Source organism: Bos grunniens, chromosome 15 (genome assembly GCF_055505025.1).
Source record: "Bos grunniens cultivar Pamir isolate PY7600 chromosome 15, Bosgru_T2T1.0, whole genome shotgun sequence".
Lineage (NCBI taxonomy): Eukaryota > Metazoa > Chordata > Mammalia > Artiodactyla > Bovidae > Bos > Bos grunniens.
The window spans coordinates 71,658,588-71,682,452 of NC_141179.1; the positions used below are offsets into that span (position 1 = coordinate 71,658,588).

General features: G+C 39.3%; 1 protein-coding gene across 3 annotated transcripts in view; it reads right to left on the reverse strand.

Moving 5' to 3' along the window:
• LRRC4C (leucine rich repeat containing 4C) overlaps positions 1-23,865 on the reverse strand; it is a 1,485,185-nt gene that overhangs the window by 709,581 nt on the left and 751,739 nt on the right. The window lies entirely within an intron of this gene.

Sequence of the window (23,865 nt, forward strand, 5' to 3'; positions counted from 1 at the left end):
TCAGTGAGTCTGTGTCTGCTTTACAAATAAATCCATTTGTGTCATTTCTTTTTAGATTCTGCACATAAGGGATGTCACACGATACTTCTCTTTCTCTGTCTGACTTACTTCACTCAGTGTGACAATCTCTAGGTCCATCCATGTTACTGAAGACAACATCATTTCATTCTTTTTAATGGCTCATGAATATTTCATTGTACATGTGTATCATCTCTCCCTTATCCATTCCTCTGTCAGTGGACATAGAGGACATTTGGGGAATTTTTGATGATAACTTTCAACCATGACAGCAATTACGGTTTGAGAGAGAGATTCAATTATGTCCATAGATGATACAGCCTTGATCAGTCCTGGGTGTTCATTGGAAGGACTGATGCTAAAGCTGAAACTCCAATACTTTGGACACCTGATGTGAAGAGCTGACTCATTTGAAAAGACCTGATGCTGGGAAAGATTGAGGGCAGGAGGAGAAGGGGATGACAGAGGATGAGATGGTTGGATGGCATCACCATCACAGAGTTTGAGTTGGTGATGGACAGGGAGGCCTGGGGTGTTGCAGTCCTTGAGGTTGCAAAGAGTCAGACACGAGTGAGCGACTGAACTGATCCCTATACATAGTCTGTGGACCTGGGTGGTGATTAGAAGCATCACTCTAGTACAGTCATCTTTGCCTAAATTTACTCCTTTAAAATGCCACCTCTCAATCAGACTGTCACATTTGTCTGAGAGAGATCATTATTGCTATCTTGCATATATTCTTCACAACAAACTTGGGAAGTAGACAGAATCAGGGGTCCAGTGTTTGAGGGAGTTAAGCTCTGGAAACAGCATCAGTTTGCCCATATCTTCTAACTCCAAGTTCACTTTTCTTTCTACCATATCATATTGAATGCCACTATATTTTTAAGAGAAGAAAAGGATGATCTGTCTAGTATGCCTTCCTCTAGTTTCACAGCTTAACTCTTTCAGGAAAAATTAGGCCTCTTCCAGATATTTTCAATGATGCCCCATGCAATATAATACAAATTGCCCCACACAACTAGCAAACTTCTCCTTCATTTAGTGCAAGTTTTGTGAATCACCTTGATCATGGATGAACGCCAGGCTCCTTGTACAATGGTCTTGTCTCTTAAATATGCCACAAAATTCTTTCCTTCTACACCTCCCTAATTGGATTTCCTTCAACGTAGATGTCTTTTCCTCCATTGTCCACCCTTGTAAATTATACTCTTCTTTGAGGCAAGTGAGATGAAGTCTTGACTGAGAAGCCCTTGTTGATTTCTCCAGTCACAATGAATTACTCGTTTTGCATAAAGAAAACCAAATGTGTATATACCTACAATTGACTCACATATTCTGCTTTGTATTAAAATTTATTGTTTATATGTTGCCTCCCTGAGCAATTGGAAACAATCTATGTGCCAGACTCTCAACTGGGTCCCATAGAAATTGAACATCACCAAGGTGCTTTTAGAGTTCCCTCTAACAAGTGCTCCCTTACTAAATTCTATCCAGTACTCAAGGACAAGCTCATTACCACCATCTTCTTCATAGTCTTCTGAATTCCTTTAGAAACACATGTTATTGTCCTTTGAACTCCAATACCAACTTATGGCAATGACCTCTTTCTTATGACAATAATTTAAGTACCTTTTGATTTTTTTGAAAGATCTGAACTTCCGAGTCAGTATGAATTGCATCTGTTGTGTTACAGTTTATCTCAAGAGTCCACGGCATGATAGGTGTTCAGTAAAAAATTGTTGTACATATGGAAAGACATATATTCTTCTAGTTCATATCATTTATGGTTATGTCCAATAAATGTTTAATCTCTCACAGTTACTTTTAATTAGAATTTACTATGTTTTATTTTGAACCATAGGAAATTACCATTTCTGAGGTAATAAACAGTTGAGTATATGCAGTATCATTCCATGCAGCCTAAAAGTTATGGAGTAAAAGGAATGATGGATAGAAAAATGAATGAAAATTCCCCACAGTTCTAATCCATAGCATGGCTGCATTAATCACACATATAAATATAATTTCTTTTGATAGAAAGTCACTGGGAAGTCAAAATGGAGAATTTGCATTAAAATGTCACTCCCCCATACGGAGGAAAATGCATTTCAAATATATCATTAGCCACAGGGAGGATTAATGCAGACTGTACATCCACCAGGCCTTTTTTTTACCATCACATTCATTTTCCTCTATGTTTACTATAATGAAAAATCCCTGTACCCAAGTCAAACAACAAGATTGCATCTTTTTTGATCCTTCCCTAGGGAGAATTCCAGCTGGGAAAAGTCATCTTGCTACATCCCATCATCAGACCCATGCTAGTAAAGTCAGAGAAATCACAATGACTCAGAAGTCAGACCAACTGCACATCAGGGGACCGCCTTTGCCATGGGACAGGTACACAGCAGTTGCTTGAAATGTGTGCATTGCCCACACCTCCTACCTGGTGTTAGCCTTGTATGTCTAAGATACCACGGATGAGCCAGATTTCCCTAGAGTACAGTCAGCGATTTGGAGAATTTATGTCTGTGTCAGAGCAGCATTGTGCAGAAATTAAGGCATGGAATTCAGAAGCCATAATGTCATGATTTGAACCCTATCTTTAACGTTTATTAAATTTTGCAATCTCCCTGAAACTTTATGTCCTTATTTGCAAAACTGCGTAAGACTAAAGTTATCGTTTAAGTTTATTGTGACAGTATCAGTGCTTTAGAGAAAGCCAATTTAATAGATTCTTTGTCCATACAATGGGTGTTTAATGAATGCTATTTAAAAAGAAATTTCTGGTTCATTTCTAAATTGTTTAATATTTCCCTGGCTGAACAAAAGTGTACATGTTCTAGATGCAGAGGCAGGCTACTGAAACCAGAGCACTTAATTAAAATTAGACACATCACTTGAAAAGTGGTAATCATGAAAAAGAAGAAAAAGAAAAAGCATCTGGAAGGAAAAGAGAAACAGAAACAGAAAAATGAGACAAAGGAATCGAAGAAAGCTACTGTTTCTTTAGCACTTACTGTACATACAATAAGTTTAGTAAACACTTCAAAATAGTAAATAGAAAAATATAGAAAATGAGAGACATAAAATGAGAATTTTAAGAATCATTTTTGGAAGGTTAATATCCAAAAAATAGGAGTTATAGAAAGTGCAAAAAATAAACATGGAAAAATAAACTTATCAAACTAATAACTTAATTCAATTTCTCAAAAGTAAAGCAAATTAATTTTGAGATATAGCAGACACTCACAGTGTCCATCACAGTGGTTGAAGGAAGGCTCACACCAGGGAACATCTCTGTGAATTTCAAAACACTGAAGGAAAAAGAGAAAAGTCTTCAAACACTTTGAGAAAGAAAAGGCAATGGATGTGAAAAGGATTCAGGATTATAATGACATTGAAATTCAATAAAATACAAAAATATACGGTTAAAAATGTATCACTGTCTTCCAAAGGTTTGCAGGAAGAGGAAGATGGTTTGCAACATCAAATTCTATAACCAGCCAAACTACTAGTTAAGAACTGGTTAAGCTAATAGTTAAGTACTGATATTTACTATATGGCAGGTCTGAAAACACACTACACTAAATAACAAATGTAATTCTTCAATAATCTCCAAAGATGGATATTATTATCCTAACTTTACACATGAGGAAATGGAGGCATAGAAAGGTCAGAATAATGTCTTTGAAAGTCATGCCACTGTTCTGTCAGAGGATGGGAGGACCAGGGCTAAAAAACCCACAGTCTAGGTCCAAACATGACATCTTGCACCTCAATCAAAAATAAATCTACCCTGACAAAAACACTGCCTTTAGCAGGCGTGTCTCTATGATGCTGAACATAAAACCCTTTCATCACTAAATTCAAAGGAATGTCTCCCTTATCTCTAAATACATCCTTTAGAAGTAATCACATTTACCTCGAAGATTTATACATATATATATGTATATATGAAGTGAAGTCAAGTCGCTCAGTCGTGTCCAACTTTTAATGACACCATTGACTGTAGCCCACCAGGCTCCTCCTTCCATGGGATTTTCCAAGCAAGAATACTGGACTGGGTTCCCATTTCCTTCTCCAGTGGATCTTCCCAACCCAGGGATTGAATCCAGGTTTCCTGCATTGCAGGCAGACGCTTTACTGTCTAAGCCACCAGGGAAGCTAGCACATATATATATATACACACACACATACTGCTGCTACTTAAAAAAATCAGATAATTTATCAAAAACTAACTTTATTATGTGTTTCCTTCTATTCCTTCCCACAGTCTTTTGCCTAACTTTACTAAAATACTAACCTTTCCATAGGTTCCATTTGCTTATAAATTTGATGAACATGTCTACATACTGAACTCATCCTTACCTGGAATTAAAATGGAAACATATTCAGTAGAATAAGAAATATATCATTAGAATACAAATATTTCTAAAGCTCTGATTTAAAAAGATGCTTCTAAGAGATTTGACTTTTCCAGTGACCCAGATATTTAAGTTTCTCTCTTCTCTGGGATGTCACTGTCTAATTGAAGTCATTTCATAACCACCCTTGTTCTTCATGTGTCTAATGATACAACTCAAAGTAACACATAATGCACTTGTCTAATAAGCATTTTCTGAAGTTCATAGAAGTGGAGGGAAAGGTTTCCTTTATTCTTCCACTGTGTATTATGTTCTCCGAGCATGTATTATTATTATTTTTATTATCTAGTTGAACTAGTCTAATTCGCAGTTGGATAAATCACAAGCCAGTTGATTCTCAAGCCTCCCCAAGTTATTGCTTTACTTCATTCAAAGATTTTATAGCAGAGAACATGGAATATTCCAGATGAGTCAAAGTTATCTCTTTCTCTTTCTAAAGCCTATAAAAGTCCAAAAACTGTTATGTAGTGGAAAACCTCCATAAATAATTAGCATTGCGTTGCACTGGTCAAAAAACATACTTGAAGTAATTCATAAAAATGCAAGGTTAACTCACTAGAAAGTGCTAGTGTTTCTAGATATGTTAATATCTAGAAAATATGTTTGTTCCTAATAGCTATTAGGGGTTTCCCAGGTGGCTCAGTAGTAAAGAATTTGCCTGTCAAGCAGGAAACGCAGGTTCGATCCCTAGGTTGGGAAGATCTCATAGAGAAGAAATGGCAATCCACTCTTGTCTTCTTACCTGGGAAATCCCATGGACAGAGGAGCCTGGCAGGATATAGTCCATGAGGTTGCAAAGGCGTCAAACACCACTTAGTAACTAAACCACCACCAAAAATAGATTTTAGAATATTTTTGTCTTTAAAATGCTTTTGCAGGTAGATATTTCTAGGTTTGGCTGCTCAGAATCCAACTCTCCTATTTAATGAAAAATATAGAATCCACCTCAGTTCAGACTTTGCTGCTGGGAACATTTTATGCACTTTGTATCCAAGACTGGGGCCTGAGCTAAATGAACCCACTACTCTGTCCTCCAAAATCATTGCAGATGGTGATTGCAGCTATGAAATTAAAAGACGCTTACTCTTTGGAAGGAAAGTTATGACCAACCTAGATAGCATATTGAAAAGCAGAGACATTACTTTGCGAAAAAAGGTCCGTCTAGTCAAGGCTATGGTTTTTCCAATAGTCACGTATGGATGTGAGAATTGGAATGTGAAGAAAGCTGAGCGCCGAAGAGTTGATGCTTTTGAACTGTGGTGTTGGAGAAGACTCTTGAGAGTCCCTTGGCCAGCAAGGTGATCCAACCAGTCCATTCTAAAGGAGATCAGTCTTGGATGTTCTTTGGAAGGAATGATGCTAAAGCTGAAACTCCAACACTTTGGCGACCTCATGCAAAGAGTTGACTCATTGGAAAAGACTCGGATGCTGGGAGGGATTGGGGACAGGAGGAGAAGGGGATGACAGAGGATGAGATGACTGGACGGCATCACCGATTCAATGGACGTGAGTTTGAGTGAACTCTGGGAGTTGGTGATGGACAGGGAGGCCTGGCGTGCTGCGATTTACAGGGTCGCAAAGAGTTGGACACAACTGAGTGACTGACCTGACCTGACCTCTGTCTTCAGAGATGGTTTAATAAAATGCATATCACCTAACTCGATCTAGCAATAACAAGAACTTGTGTTCCATACCTTGGAGAGAAGATTGATTAGGAATCATGCAGATTTAGGATTCTCTGGAAGCTAATTTGGGACAGCAAGAGGAAAAGTCTGCACAAAATAAAGCAAAGCCACAGACTTTAGCTCAGAAATGCAAAGAGGAAGGGGGCAATCAGGTCTGCTCATAGCACTTGAGCTACTGGATTAATTTTCATTTATAGGCAGATCACCCTCTAGAGTTTTCAGTTATGAGAGTCATTCATTTTTTAAACCAGGGTGACTTGGTCTTTCAGTTTCTTATAACAAAAATGTCTGAAATAATATCTACTTGCATACAATTCATTGGAAAAAGCTCATGCTGGGAGGGATTGGGGGCAGGAGGAGAAGGGGACAACAGAGGATGAGATGGCTGGATGGCATCACTGACTCGACTGATGTGAGTCTCAGTGAACTCTGGGAGTTGGTGATGGACAGGGAGGCCTGGCCTGCTGCAGTTCGTGGGGTCGCAAAGAGTCGGACACGACTAAGCGACTGATCTGATCTGATCTGTATACAATTCTGAACCTATGTAAATATTCCAGTAATAGATGAGTCCACAGATGAAACTAGAATTCTGGGTGTAGTGAACACTAGTTTCAGGAAGAAAAATATAAAGAAGACAGCATTTTCACTCTCAAAGCCACAGTGAAGTTTTCTTTCCAGGCTCCTCATTATTACACAGACTAGGGAATCTTGTTCTGCACTTCCTCATACCAACTACTCAAAAAACATGGATATAGTAGCCATGATTCTAATTCTCAGACAAACATTATTTAATTTCAGTTTAATAGCACTACTGCTAAGCTGGCTCAGAGACCTGAAATGCATGGGGTTCATAAGATGGTAAGTAAGATTCATCTGTTTATTTAAAAATGACTCTTTCAGCTAATAGAATTCCATGATGTTTGCAAGGAAAGAGCATGGACCTAGGAGACAGCACACTTTCTGTTGCTCTGTCCTTCCTCCTTAACTGTGACAAATGAAGTGCTGGGAAAGAGTGCTTTACAAAGTCCCTACAGTCCTACCTACCCACCTTCAGTATTATATAGTCATCATCTCTAGATGTCTAGTGAAAGTGAATTTGCTCAGTCGTGTCCAACTCTTTGTGATCCCATGGACTGTAGCCTACCACGCTCCTCCATCCATGGGATTCTCCAGGTAAGAGTACTGGAGTAGGTTTCCATTTCCTTCTCCAGAGGATCTTCCCAACCCAGGGATCAAACCTGGGTCTCCTGCATTGTAGGCAGATGCTTTACCATCTGAGCCACCAGGGAAGTTCCCCTTATTTATATTAATAAAAGAGAAAGATGTTTACTACCAAGCTTATTTATACAGTGCAGTGTAACCAGACTCTACAAAAATTAATGTCTAAACAAATACATGTATTTTGCTTATGAAGCTGCTTTTCAAGAAAGGCTTATTTTGTTCCCCTTGGTATCAGTTGGGGTAGCTCCAAGACAAGTTGAAATCATCTGAAAAATCACATGCTTGTACATCTGGAATCTGGGATAACTCAAACAGCATGATGGCATGAAATTGTTAGGATTCTCTGGGCTTCTCTCCACCTCTTCTTTCTTTTTTTTTTCCATATCCACCTCCATGCACTTCCACCTTCATCTCCACCTCCAACCACTTCCACCTACATCCACCTCCATCTCCATCTGTATCTCTCTCTAGCTCTAGTTCTATCATCTCTATCAGTGATCTCTCTAGCAGGCTGATTCAGGGAAGCTAGACTTCTCATTGCAGGCTCCCATATCCCATGCCCAAAGAGAGGATATATAATTTTTTTTTTTGGATTTAATCTCAAATCACGTAACAATCTCTGTACTGAAGCAGCCTTAAAGCCCTGCCTCTTTTCAAGGAGAATGAAAATATAAACTGTCTTTTGATGAAGTAGTTACAAGGTTCTGGAAAAGCAGGTGAGATCATAAATGTAGCAGTCACTTTTTATAAATTTGCCAAAATCACAATTTACAATTATGCATGAGTCACATATCAGTGTGCATTTTGACTTAGGTCATTTTAATCCCAGAAGTGTGTGCATCTGATTACTTTATCTGCTATTAGAATCAATCATTATTTCTCAAAAGCAGCACTATGCAGATAGGGAAAAAGTAATTTTTATTGAATGTGTGCTGAGAGACAGAGTGAAACCAGCCTTGTTTTGAAAATTTCCTTCAATTACTCTGAATTAACAAATTAACAAATCAAGAGGAGAGAGATGTGCATTTGTTTAAGATTAAAAAAAAAAAAAAAACACCTCTGATTTATTTTTTCCTAGAATTCATCAAAGATCAGTTCAGTTCAGTCACTCAGTCATGTCCGACTCTTTGCAACCCCATGAATTGCAGCATGCCAGGCCTCCCTGTCCATCACCAACTCCCAGAGTTCACTCAAACTCATGTCCATTGAGTCAGTGATGCCATCCAACCATCTCATCCTCTGTCGTCCCCTTCTCCTCTTACCCTCAATCCCTCCCAGCATCACAGTCTTTTCCAATGAGTCAACTCTTAGCATGAGGTGGCCAAAGTATTGGAATTTCAGCTTCAGCATCAGTCCTTCCAATGAACACCCAAGACTGATCTCCGTTAGAATGGAATGGTTGGATCTCTTTACAGTCCAAGGGACTCTCAAGAGTCTTCTCCAACACCACAGTTCAAAAGCATCAATTCTTCGATGCTCAGCTTTCTTCACAGTCCAACTCTCACATCCATACATGACTACTGGAAAAACCATAGCCTTGACTAGACGGACCTTTATTGGTAAAGTAATGTCTCTGTTTTTGAATATCTTATCTAGGTTGGTCATAACTTTCCTTCCAAGGAGTAAGCGTCTTTTAATTTCATGGCTGCAATCACCATTTGCAGTGATTTTGCAGCCCAGAAAAATAAAGTCAGCCACTCTTGCTAATGTTTCCCCATCTATTTCCCATGAAGTGATGGGACTGGATGCCATGATCTTCGTTTTCTGAATGTTGAGCTTTAAGCCAACTTTTTCACTCTCCACTTTCACTTTCATCAAGAGACTTTTTAGTTCCTCTTCACTTTCTGCCATAAGGGTGGTGTCATCTGCATATATGAGGTTATTGATATTTCTCCTGGCAATCTTTATTCCACCTTGTGCTTCTTCAAGCCCAGCATTTCTCATGATGTTTCTGCATATAAGTTAAAGAAACAGAGTGACAATATACAGCCTTGACATACTCCTTTTCCTATTTGGAACCAGTCTGTTGATCCATGTCCAGTTCTAACTGTTACTTCCTGAACTGCATACAGTTTTCTCAAGAGGCAGGTCAGGTGGTCTGGTATTCCTATCTCTTTCAGAATTTTCCACAGTTTATTGTGATCGACATAGTCAAAGGCTTTGGCATAGTCAATAAAGCAGAAATAGATGTTTTTCTGGAACTCTCTTGCTTTTTCCATGATCCAGCAGATGTTGGCAATTTGATCTCTGGTTCCTCTGCCTTTTCTAAAACCAGCTTGCACATCAGGAAGTTCACGGTTCACATATTGCTGAAGCCTGGCTTGGAGAATTTTGAGCATTACCCTACTAGTGCGTGAGATGAGTCCAACTGTGTGGTAGTTTGAGCCTTCTTTGGCATTGCCTTTCTTTAGGATTGGAATGAAAACTGACCTTTTCCACGTCCTGTGGCCACTGCTGAGTTTTCCAAATTTGCTGGCATATTGAGTGCAGCACTTTTACAGCATCATCTTTCAGGATTTGAAATAGCTCAACTGGAATTCCATCACCTCCACTAGCTTTGTTCACAGTGATGGCTTTCTAAGGCCTACTTGACTTCACGTTCCAGGATGTCTGGCTCTAGGTGAGTGATCGCACCATCGTGATTATCTGGGTCATGTAGATCTTTTTTGTACAGTTCCGTGTATTCTTGCCACCTGTTCTTAATAGCATCTGCTTCTGTTAAATCCATACCATTTCTGTCCTTTATTGAGCCCATCTTTGCATGAAATGTTCCCTTATATCACACTTTAGTGACCCAGATGGATTCTTTCTCTCAATTTTTTCTCTCTGGTCTTTTAAGAAAACTGAATGTGGGGTTTCCCAAATTCCCTGCTAACTTTCTGGGCACCTCCCTCATTTTGGCACAATAACTACTCCTTGCTTCCGCACGGGTTTTTCCAGTACATCGACAAGTTGTCAATAGTACAAGGGTCAGTTTCATAATCTGCCAGAGGAACATCTCAACAGATCTCAAAACAAAGGGAGATTTCATTCTCACACTGCAACCTGCTTACTTGTCTCTCGACTGGCTATAAGGGATGGCTCTCACCTCCCTTTTTATCATTACCCTAAACCCTGTGACCCTAAGTCTATCTGTTATGACTGAGGGACCCAAATAAGCAGTGAGCACACCATTTGTTTATTTCATCTTCTCTGACCCCTAATTTAATATTGGTGTGAATCACTCTGAAAGAGAACTCCATCATTGACCTTGTTGTGTAAGGAAAAAATAAGTTGTATGATCCTAAGCTCTCTCTGATAGGACAGAAGCTGTGGAGACTGTGCCATCCCTTCCCTTCCTGTGACCCAATTAAAATCTATGTCCTGAAGGGCAAGAAGAGCTATCTTCTGAAGCCGTAAACAGTAAATCTAACTAGTAAGCACTACATGTCTCTGCCCTGGATTTTATTAGTTCTTTTGAATCTCTGATTTTCAGATACAACATCACACATTCACAGTGATTCAAGCTTTGAATCTCAACTTTGGAGAACCAGATTCAGGCAAGAGATACAAAATGGTGTTCTATTTGTACAGGACCTTAAGGGAAAGCTGTAATGTAAATATAATCATATTGCTGGGTACCATATTAAAGGTACTGATGAAAGTCTTTGCTGCTAATTCTGCCCGGTGCAACAGTTTCTAACACCATGCTGTGCAGCATTGCTTTTGATTATCTGGGAAAACACAGGTATCAGATACATCTGAGTCCGAATCCTGTTTCTACTAATTACTGGTTCAATGACCATGGACAAGTGCCTTAATAGCCTGTGCCTTGATTTTATCTGTAAAATGGAAAGAACATAATAGCTTCTGTGCCAATTTGTGAGAATGAGAGTTGGTCATTAATGAAAAATAATAGCTCAGTTGGTAAAGGATCTGTCTGCAATGCAGGAGACCCTGATTCAATTCCTGGGTCAGGAAGATCCCCTGGAGAAAGGATAGGCTACCCACCCCAGTATTCTTGGGTTTCCCTTGTAGCTCAGCTGGCAAAGAATATGCCTGCAATGCGGGAGACCTGGGTGTGATCCTCTGGGTTGGGAAGATCCCCTGGAGAAGGGAAAGGCTACCTACTCCAGTATTCTGGCAGTCCATGGGGTCTCAAACAGTCAGACAATACTGAGAGACTTTTACTTTCTTTCATGACAGTGCTAAGTAATAATTGATCAAATATGAGCAATAATAGTAATGGAATTATAAATTATGTTGCACATCATGTATATCATACATGTGTGCCAAGTTGCTTCAGTCGTGTTCAACTCTGTGACCCTATGGACTGAAGCCTGTCAGGCTCCTCTGTCTAAGGGATTCTCCAAACAATCCCATGCCTTCCTCCAGGGATCTTCCCAACCCAGGGATGAAACCCACATCTCTTTATGTCTCCTGCATTGGCACATGTGTTCTTTACCACTAGCACCACTTGGGAAGCCCATGCATATTATAATATATCATATAATAATATTTCACTATAATATTATTACAACTAATTTTTTGGCCAACCCAATATATGTGTATAGATGGCATTATTATTACTATTTCCAGACTACTGAAGAGCCCATGTCCTACCTTGATTTTGGTAAAAATGATAAAAATCATGAGATGATGAATCAAACAGTATTTTCAGGCATATATATTCACAACCCCTAGTTATTATTCATGTTTTAAGCATTTTTTGCTAAGCATAATCTTCCCTTTTCCATCACCCAAGTCAGCCAGAGTTCTTGTTTCAACTCTGAGCTGTCCCTCTATCTGAAGTAATTTGATTGTAGCACTTAGTGCTGTGTCGTGCTTAGCCGCTTAGTCATGTCCAATTCTCTGCAACCACAAGGACGGTAGCCCACCAGGCTTCTCTGTCCACAGGGATTCTCCAGACAAGAATACTGGAGTGGGTTTCCATACCCTCCTCCAGGGGACTTTCCCATCTCAGGGATTGAACCCAGGTCTCCCACACTGCAAGTGGATTCTTTACCAGCTGAGCCACAAGGAAAGCCCAGGAATACTGGAGTGGGTAGTCTATCCCTTTTCCAGGGGAACTTTCTGACCCAGGAATCAAACTAGGGTCTTCTGCATTATAGGTGGATTCTTTACCAGCTGAGCTACCAGGGAAGCCCAGCACTTAGTACATAGTCTGTAATTTTTTTTTTAATTTTATTTTTAAACTTTACATAATTGTATTAGTTTTGCCAAATATCAAAATGAATCCACCACAGGTATACACGTGCTCCCCATTCTGAACTCTCCTCCCTCCTCCCTCCCCACACCATCCCTCTGGGTCGTCCCAGTGCACCAGCCCCAAGCATCCAGTATTGTGCATCGAACGTGGAATGGCATCTCGTTTCATACGTGATATTTTACATGTTTCAATGCCATTCTCCCAAATCTTCCCACCCTCTCCCTCTCCCACAGAGTCCATAAGACTGTTCTATACATCAGTGTCTCTTTTCCTGTCTCGTACACAGGGTTATTGTTACTTTACTGTTTATGCTGTCTTTTCTTCTCTCTCTCATCTTAGATTTTAGGAAAGAAAGGAGACACTTTATTTCCCCTACGAACCCCTGTTCAACTGCACAGAACTGAAAAAAATCTCATTTAAAATGCATGACCAACAATGCTGACGGGGCCCAATGCTTCCTAACAATTCTAGAGTATTTCTAGTCCTTTCACGTTTAAAATAACTGTTTCATACCTTCTCTTATATCATCAAACTTCTAAAATCTCCTCCAACTTCCCAACTGATAACTTGCTTCTTCTTTCATTACAGTGGATCAGTCCTGAACCTCCTCAAGCTCCTACCACATACTCATGACCATGTGAGCCTGGACACCTTGCCTTTCTTTCCTGTGGCTATGGTTGATTTGCTTCTGTGTCTACTGCCAAAAGTTCCACTTTATAACTTCACAGCCCCTCTCACTTCTTCAGGGACATTGCTTTGGCAATCGTCTCCTCCTCATCAATTCGACTCTGCTGGATAATTTCTATCAGTGTGCACACATACCATTTTGGTTCTATCTTTAAATAAATCCCTCCCTGGACCCCATTCCCCTCCAGCCACTATCCCATTTCTCTGCTTCCCTTTAGAGCAATACTCCTCAAAAGAATTTTTTTTATCCTGTATCTCCAATTAATTTTCTCCTCTTATTTTTTGTCCTCACTCCAACCAGGCTTTCTCTTTCATTATTCTACTGAACTGCTTTTGTTGAAATCAAGAATGACTTTGTGCTTCAGAGTTAACCTACTGCAAACATCTAACATAGCTTCTCTCTCTCCTTCTTGAAACAGTTTGTAAACTAGATTTGGAAAGATCCTACTTGAGGGCCTTTGGATTTGCAGTTTCCTCTGCTGGTTCTAGTTTTTACATAGATATCTATATTCTCCAGTCTTGCTTCTCCTTCATATTTGCGTTCAGTTGTTATTTTCTAACTATGACTTTCTGTCTATACCTTTTAAAATTTCTACATCTTCCCCCCTTCCTGTCTTACTTATATCCTTCCCTTGATTCATTTTCTTCATAGAACTTTAATCAAGAAAGTTTATATATTATTTATTTATTTATTTAATATATGTCTCTCTCCTTCCCTGGAGAAGGGAATGGCAAGCCACTTCAGTATTCTTGCTTTGAGAACCTGATGACAATATGAAAAGGCAAAAAGATATGACACTGAAAGATGAACTCCCCAGGTTGGTAGGTGCCCAATATGCTACTGGAAAAGAATGGAGAAATAACTCCAGAAAGAATAAAGAGGCTGAGCCAAAGCAAAAACAATGCCCAGCTGTGGATGTGACTGGTGATGGAAGTAAATTTCAATGCTGTAAAGAACAATATTGCCTAGGAACCTGGAATGTTAGGTCCATGAGTCAAGGCAAATTGGAAATGGTCAAATAGGATATGGCAAGAGTGAACATCATCATTTTAGGAATCAGTGAACTAAACTGGACCGGAATTGGCAAATTTAATTCTGATGACCATTATATCTACTACTGTAGGCAAGAATTCCTTAGAAGAAATTGAGTAGTCCTCATAGTCAATAAAAGAATCCAAAATACAGTACTTGGGTACAATCTCAAACATGACAGAATGATCTCTGTACATTTCCAAGGCAAACCATTCAATATCACAGTAATCCAAGTCTATCCCCCAGCCACTAATGCTGAAGAAGCTGAGGTTGAAAAGTTCTATGAAACCCTACAAGACCTTCTAGAACTAACATCCAAAAAAGATGTCCTTTTAATCATAGGGGACTGGAATGCTAAAGTATGAAATCAAGAGATACCTGGAGTAAAGGGCAAATTTGGCCTTGGAGTAAAAAATGAAGCAGGGCAAATGCTAACAGCATTTTCCCAAGAGAATGCACTGTTCATAGCAAACACCCTCTTCCAACAACACAAACTATGACTCTATTCATGGACATCACCAGATGGTCAATATCAAAATCAGATTGATTGTATTCTTTGCAGCTGAAGATGGAGAAGCTTTATACAGTCAGCAAAACAGGACCAGGAGCTGTTTGTGGCTCAGATCATGATCTCCTTATTGCAAAATTCAGACTTAAATTGAAGAAAGTAGGGAAAACCACCAGACCATTCAAAGTGAAAAAGTGAAAGTGAAGTCGTGTCCGACTCTTTGCGACCCCGTGGACTGTAGCTCACCAGGTTCCTCTGTCCATGGGACTCTCCAGGCAAGAATACTGGAGTGGGTTGCCATTTCCTTCTCCAGGGGAATCTTCCCGACCCAGGGATCGAACCCAGGTCTCCCTCTTTGCAGGCAGACACTTTAACCTCTGAGCCACCAGGGAAGCCCAGACCATTCAGGTATGACCTAAATCAAATCCCTAGCAATTATACAGTGGAAGTGAGAAATAGATACAAGGGATTAGCTCTGGTAGCTAGAGTGCCTAAAGAACTATGGATGGAGGTTCATAACATTGCACAGGAGGTGGTCATCAAAATCATCCCCAAGAAGAAAAAATGCAAAAGGGCAAAATGGTTGTATGACCACACCTTACAAATATTTGAGAAAAGAAGAGAAACAAAAGGCAATGGAGAAGAAGAAAGATATATCCATCTGAATTCAGTGTTCCAAACAATGGCAAGGAGAGATAAGAAATCTTTCCTCAGTGATCAAATTAAAGAAATAGAGGAAAACAATAGAATGGGCAAGACTACAGATCTCTTCAAAAAAACTGGAGCTACCAAGGGAACATTTCATGCAAAGATGGGCACAATAAAGGACAGAAATGGTATGGACCTAACATAAGCAGAAGATATTTAGAAGAAGTGCTAAGAATACACAGAAGAACTATACAAAAAGATCTCCATGACCCAGATAATCATGATAGTATGATTACTCACCTAGAGCCAGACATCCTGAAGTGCAAAGTCAAATGGGCTTTAGGAAGCATCACTATGAGCAAAGCTAGTGGAAGTGACAGAATTCCACGGAGCTATTTCAAATCCTAAAAGATGATGCTGTGAAAGTGCTGTACACAATATGCCAGCAAATTTGAAAAACTCAGCAGCAGCCACAGGACTGAAAAAGATCAGTTTTCATTCCAATTCCAAAGAAAGGCAATGCCAAAGAATGTTCAAACTACCAAACAATTGTACTCATCTCACATACTAGCAAAGCAATGCTCAAAATTTTCCAAGCTAGACTTCAACAGTATGTGAACTGAGAACTTCCAGATGTTCAAGCTGTATTTATAAAAGGCAGAGGAACCAGACATCAAATTGCCAACATCTGTTGGATCATAGAAAAAGCAAGAGAATTGCAGAAAACAAACAAACAAACAAAAATCTATGTCTGCTTCATTGACTACACTAAAGCCTTTGACTGTGTAGATCACAACAAACGGTGGAAAATTCTTAAAGAGGTGGGAATACCAGACCACCTTACTTGGCTCCTGAGAAACCTGTATGCAGGTCAAGAAGCAACAGTTACAATCAAAAGTGGAAAAAACAGATTCGTTCCAAATTAGGAAAGGAGTACGTCAAGGCTGTATATTGTCACCCTGCTTATTTAAATTATATGCAGAGTATATCATGTGAAAGGCTGGGCTGGATGAAGCACAGGCTGGAATCAAGATTTCTGGGAGTAATATCAGTAACCTCAGATATGCAGATGACACTTTATGCTTTCTTACGGTAGAAAGCAAATAGGAACTTAAGCACCTTTTAATGAAAGTGAAAAAGGGGAGTGAAAAAGCTGAATGCTAAAACTCAACATTTAGAAAACAAAGATCATGCCATTTGATCCCATTACTTCATAACAAATAGATGGAGAAACAATGGAAACAGTGACAGATTTATTTTCTTGCGCTGCAAAATCACCGCAGATGGTGATTGCAGCCGTGAACTTAAAAGACACTTGCTCCCTGGAGAAAAAGCTATGATGTACCTAGACAGTATATTAAAAAGGAGAGATTACTTTACTGACAAATGTCTGTATAGTGAAAGCTATGGCTTGATCATTAGTCATGTATGGATGTTTGAGTTGGACCATAAACACATCTGAGCATCAAACAACTGATGCTTTTGAACTCTGCTACTGGAGAAGACTCTTGAGAGTCCCTTAGACAGTAAGGAGATCAAACCAGTCAATCCTAAAGGAAATGAGTTCTGAATATTCATTGGAAAAACTGATGCTGAAGTTGAAGCTCCAATGCTTTGGCCACCTGATGTGAAGAATTAACTCATTGGAAAAAACTGTGATGTTGGGAAAGATTGAAGGCAGGAGGAGAAGAGGACAATGGAGGATGAGATGGTTGGATGGCATCACTGACTCAATGGACAAGAGTTTGAGCAAGCTCCGGGAGTTGGTGATGGACAGGGAGGCCTGGCGTACTACAGTCAATGGTTTCTCACAGTTGGATGTGACTGAACAACTGAACTGAACTCACTGACCCCCTCCTTCCCATCAGACTAATGGCATCTTAAAGGAAAGGATGTTTTCAGACTATTTGTTCCACTATTAAAACTCCAACGCTCAGTATAGTGGGACTTCCCAGGTGGCTTAGTGGTAAAGAACCCACCTGCCATTGCAGGAGACACTGGAGATGTAGGTTTCATCCCTGGGTTGGGAAGATCTCCTGGAGAAGTACATGGCAACCCATTCCAGTATGCTTGCCTGGAGAATATTATGGAGATTTGAGTCCGGCAGGCTACAGCCCATGTTGTTTCAAATAGTTGGACACAACTGTGTGACTGAGCATGTACCCAGGATAGCACTTAACATTAGTAGATGCTCATTTAACCTTTTTTTTTTTTAATTGGAGTATAATTACTTTATACTATTGTGTTAGTTTCTGCTGTAAAGCAAAGTGAATGAGTGGTATGTATACATATATCCCCTCCCTTTTGGTCCTCCCTCCCACCTGCATTCCATCTCACCCATCTCGGTCATCACAGAGCATCAAGCTGAGCTTCCTGTGCTCTGGATCGATAGCTGCTGCTGCTGCTAAGTCGCTTCAGTTGTGTCTGATGCTGTGCGACCCCAGAGACGGCAGCCCACCAGGCTCCCCCATCCCTGAGATTCTCCAGGCAAGAACACCGGAGTGGGTTGCCATTGCCTTCTCCAATAGACAGATAGATAGCAGGTTCCCACTAGCGATCTATTTTGCACATATTAGTGTATATATGTCAATCTCAGTCTCCTAATTCATCCTACACTGTTTCCCACAGTGTGTCCACATGCCTGGGTCTCTGTTCCTGCCCTGAAAATAGGTTCATCTGTTCCATTTTTCTAGATGTCATATATACTTAATAATATAGAATATTTGTTTTTGTCTTTCCGACTTTCTTCACTCTATATAACATCACAGGAAGATCCTTTTAGACCCACCTCCCAGAGTAATGGGAAGAAAAACAAAAATAAACAAATGGGACCTAATTAAACTTAAAAGCTGTTGCACAGTGAAGGAGACCATAGACTTTCTATTTTGAATCAATAAGTACATTTATCTTCATATCCCCGTATCCTGGCATCCTGTCTCACAAAGCAGACTCTCATTAAGTAGTGACTGTGAGTCAATGTATTCAAATTTCTTCAACAAATTCCTATTCTTCCTGAAATAGGAAGGCAATGCTTTTCCTTCTATTTCTTTTCTCAAACTCCTAGGACCTAAATTTTTGAGAGATTAAAATGTAAAAAGTAACTGTTTGGAATCATAAGACTCTCATCATTGAAGATTTAAACAATTTCTCTTTCAGTTCACAACCTTTTCAGCTACTACATTTACTTATGTATCTGTTCACAGAAAATCTCTTTATAAAGTTTGCCCCTCTTCATAACTTCCATTTTCTCACTCCCTGGTCTAGACTCAGCATGAGTTTCCAGACCTGTGTGTGGAGTAATCCAATCTTCACTTATATGCCCTCACATGACTTGATCTTTCAGTAGCAATTGATATAGGTGAATAATCTCCCCTTGGGGAAGTGCTTTCTTCTCTTGGCTTCTGTGTCACTCTGGGTTTCCCATTAGTTTCAACAGCAATCTCTCAGTCTCCTTTGTGAGCTCCTTCCCTGAAAGCAGGGCTTTCCTGATAGCTCAGTTAGCAAAGAATCTGCCTGCAATGCAGGAGACCCCATTTCAATTCTTAGGTCAGGAAGATCCCCTGGAGAAGGGAAAGGTTACCCACTCCAGTGTTCTGGCCTGGAAAATTTCATGGACTGTATAGTCCATGGGGTGAAAGAGTTGGACATGCCTGATTTCTACTTTGTCCATTTGTGCTAAGAATGTGGGAGCACTCTTATGTAGGGGTATCTATGTAGGCGTACTCATCAGTTCATTATCCATACTCTCTCTTAAGAAGGATAATCTCACTGTGTCCTATGGTTTTATTTTACTTATTTATTTTTTACATTTATTTATTGGGGTACACAAGGTCTTCGTTGCAGCATATGGGATCTAGTTCCCCAACCAGGGATGGAATCCTGCCCCCCTGCATTGGGAGTGTGGATTCTTACCCACTGAACCACCAGGGAAGTCCCTCCCATGGTTTTAAATAATATCTGTATGCTACTGACTGCCAAATTTCTATCTCCTGCCCTGATTTCTCTTGTGAGGTTAGACTTATTCATTAAACACAGTATTTCCCATTAGATATAGAACATGCATTTCAAAAGAATTCTATCCCAAATGGAACCCCTAGTTTTCACTACCCAGCTCTGCAATCTGCTGCTTCCCCTCGCCTTCTTCATCTCAGTAAATGGCACTGACGCCTATCTTAGTCTTAGTAAATGACTAAGAGCAACTACTCATAGTTACTCATAACCTTACATGTCCCTTATCCCCACATCAAATCAATATGCCCTTTTAATTATGTTTCCAAAATACATTCACCCAATTCTCCTCAAGTCCACTCTAACCACCCTGGCCCAAGTCATCATCCTAGCTTCTTTGCATTGCTACCATGGCCACCTAAATGATCCCTGTATCCCTACACATGGCTTTATAAGCCAGAGTAATTTTTTCCTAAACACTTATATGACATCATCTTATCCATTTATGTGGAGAAATCTTCCAATGTCTTCAAGTTTCACATAGAATAAAATTAAAACTCTTCTCATGTTCTGAGAGGCTCGATGCAATCAGACCTTTGTCATCTTCTCCAACCTTGTTCTGTGTTTTAGAAATCTTGAATTTATTTTAGTTCCTTAAGCATGGGACTCTGATTCTTTCTTTTGGGTATTTGAGCTTGGCCTTCTCCCATCTGGAAGGTGTTTTCTCAAGGGATTTTTCTTGCCTAACTCTTTTCTTCTCAATGATCTCACTCCAAATGTGACTTTCTAAAAGAGGTCTTCCCCAACTCCATTGTCCAAAGCACCAAATCATCTTTTCCCTTCATGAGCTCTAAGTTTGGTCACTATTATAATTCCTTACTTCATTTCCTTCATGGTAGCTAAGATTATTTAAAATTGAAATATCCATGCTACTATAGCTTCAGCTTATTCTATTTCAGGGCTATTATGTTTAATAATTTCTAAACTGTCTTCCCTCATAGGAATGTGAGTTTCTTGAGGACAGGAATCTTGACTATCTTATTGACAACTGCTTCTTCAGAGCCTAGTACCTTCAGTGCATATCATATGGAATCTATCAAATATATTTTGGATGAATATATATCAATGGTCAACCACTTTAGGCAGGCTGCTCATTCCCTCTGGATTACAACGTCTGTGTGTATAAGCTAGGGAGGAAAATATCCACTTTGCTAGAATGTTAATTAGTATTACTACTAATTGCTATAAAATATATCCACTTCTATAACAAACATATAGAAACTGTTGTAAATGCTAAGGCCCTTTCAGAATAAGGCAATAATTCCTAAAGAGACTTAGTTTAATTCCAACCTATATGTACCTTTTCTCTCTTATTTAATTTACTATCTTTTCTCTTGCTATTGCTTTGCAAGTATTGTTCAAGTTAGCATGTAATTGTTTGTATCTTTTGTTAGCTTATGTTATAACCTTCCAAATTCAATAAATGCCAAATGTAGTGGGAAAACAGATTCACACTTCCGTTATTAGTCCCAATTTGTAGCAAAAGTGTGTAATGGCAAATGCATAGGGTTTTAAATGATGTATAACAAGTTTTTGTCCTGGTTTCATAAACTTTATTAGTTATGTGACTCAGGTGTCTGACTTTAATTCTCTGACTCAAAGTCTTTTTATTTATAGATAGATGTAGTTATATAAAACTTTGGAACACATCAATATGAAAGCTTCATAAATAACAGCAGTAGTACTACTACTAATAAAACGGGCTTCCCTGGTGGCTCAGATGGTAAAGAATCTGCCCATAATGTGGAAGACCTGGGTTTGATCCCTGGGTTGGGAGGATCCCCTGGAGGAGAGCATGGCGACCCATTCCAGTATTCTTGCCTTGAGAACTCCATGGACAAAAGAGCCTGGTGAGCTACAGTCCATGGGGTTTCAAAGAGTTGGATACAATTGAGCAACTAACACACAATGACATCTTGTGAACTATACTTTAGCAAAGAAACTTAGCCTTCAGTATAACCTTTGCTTTTGGTTCTCTATGTTAAAGTGTTATAAGATTCTTAGTGCTTTCAACAAGCTGGTTTCAGAACCTCCAAATGAGGAAAGAAAATAAATACCTTTGCTCTACAATCTAAGCTGCAAAAATATGTAGGTGATAGGGTATTATATAAGAAGAATGAGACTCTGAAGGCAAACATCCCAGCACACATTTTAATTTTCACTCATCATAAAAGCAGCTTCTGTAGATAATGGAATACTGTAATTGCCAACATTAGGATAATCGAAGATCAAGGCACCAAAGGGCAAGAGAAGCTTTCAGTTACCTATTTGTTTGCAACACATCTGTGGAACCTGTTCTCTGCAAAAATGTTTGCATTGAAAAAAGAGAAGAAAATGAAGTGGGAAGGGAAACAGAAAGAATAGAGGAAGACCCTAGATTCCAGACAGAGAAAGAATATGTAGTATAGAACATATGTAATATATTGTATTGAACATATCTTTAATATAGCCTACACAACACAAATATATATGTGTGTGTGTGTGTGTGTGTGTGTGTGTATAGAGAGAGAGACAGAGACAGAGAGACATATGTATAGAGAGAGAGCACATTTCTTCACTTTCACCATGCAAGCATCTTAAAATACATTATCTCAATTTTAAAATCCCATCAAATTTCTCAAAGTATTTCCTCAATATCTGAGAGTTCATTATTTCATGTGGGGTAAAATTTGGTCAACTTGGATGGTTAGCCAACCATGTTAGGAATCCAGAGCACAACTCCTTCTTTCCTCTGTTACACTACATGCCTTTCCCTAAGATACTATTTTCTAAGCAGATTTTTTTATATACTCAGTTCTGATTGCCTATGGGGATCAATAATTCCTGTCTTTATAATGCTTGAATGTTTTTCCAGAAGAGCCCTGATTGCTCTCCACTGGAGTCTGTCTTCTCATGTCACCCATAATGCTTTCATTTCCTTTCTGGCTTCCTTTTTGCCTCTTCTTTCCAGAGCCGATAATGTATGGCCCAGGTCCTTTCCAAGGAGCGCCACTCTCATTAAAATTGACTCCTGTTGCTACCATTCTGCCAACTTCAGTGGGAATGCCATCAGCTAAGTGCACTGGTTGACCTGCACCATCCTCTTTAACTCTAGCCCAAATGGTTGTCAGATAAACATCAAGAAAAAGGATCTTGTTATAAAAGCAAGACTTCTATCAGCACTATTTGATTATGTGTCTTCAACAGAGAAATGACCTACATTTCTTACTTCCCAGCAGTGAAACTAATAATTAAATATCTTCCTTATTAGAATATAAGCTACTTTCCACACAGGTAATCAAAATGGTTTAATGCAAAATGAGTAACAGTGAAAGTAAAAACCTAAGCGGACCCCTTTTTGAACTCCCAATATGAAGAGAAAAGAGTCACCACCTACTTGGACAAGATGACAGACTGGCTTGAGTCTGCCAAAGTAGTAAGGAAAGCTCAAAGTGATCAAAGTTGAGGCTTGCTGTGACTTTAAAAGTTTTACACATGTTGACTATCATCTGCTCCTTTTGGGAATGCAAATGGCAGGTCCTTATCTTTAGGCCACTAGAGACAACTAGGATAAGCTGAAATGTAAAAGGAAGAATATTACAGTCACTGCATCTGTGTGTGGACAGATTGCTGGATTTCACTCTCAGCTTTCCATTGAGATCTAAAAGCAGCAAACACAGTAGAAGTTGCCCAAGGGCAAATGTGAAAACCTAAACCAGATGCCCCATACTGTCACAGATTCATAACAGATATTAGGAGGCTCTTTACAAACTACCCTTTCTGAAGTTTTCTTGCCTTTTCTTTTTCATTTGAGAGGTGGGTGTTATGTTGCATGCAAGAGTTCAGAATGGCGGCAATTGGATTCACATTCAGAATCACCTATAATTAACATGTCAATAAAATTATGGAGAAGGAAATGGCAACCCACTCTAGTATTCTTGCATGGAGAATCCCATGGACAGAGGAGTCTGGCAGGCTACAGTCCATGGGGTCACAAAAGTCGGACACTACTTAGCGGCTAAAGAGAGAGAGATTTTTCAGCCACATTCATGAATAGAATCACTATTGTTAGCGTCATACTCAAGGATAGAATAGCACTATATGGACAATATCAACTGATAAAAATTTTCCACCATTAAGGTAAATCCTAGAAGATCATTTAGTTACATATACTCATACTTGGGGATTTCTAGGCCTAGAAAAAACTTTAAAATGACTTTAAAGTTGAGAAATCCAAAAGAACTAGTTTCCATAGGGCAGTTTGATATTTTTTCATCATCACACTTCTTGCGAAAATATTACATCCAGAGTTGACTGTGAAAGTCTTGAAAATGGCTCTCATCATATAGGTGGAATACCTGCAGTTCTTTCATGACAATATCTGTAAGAAAAGTCTGATAGTACTGGAGGGACCACAGTGCAGAAGCTGAGACTGCTGT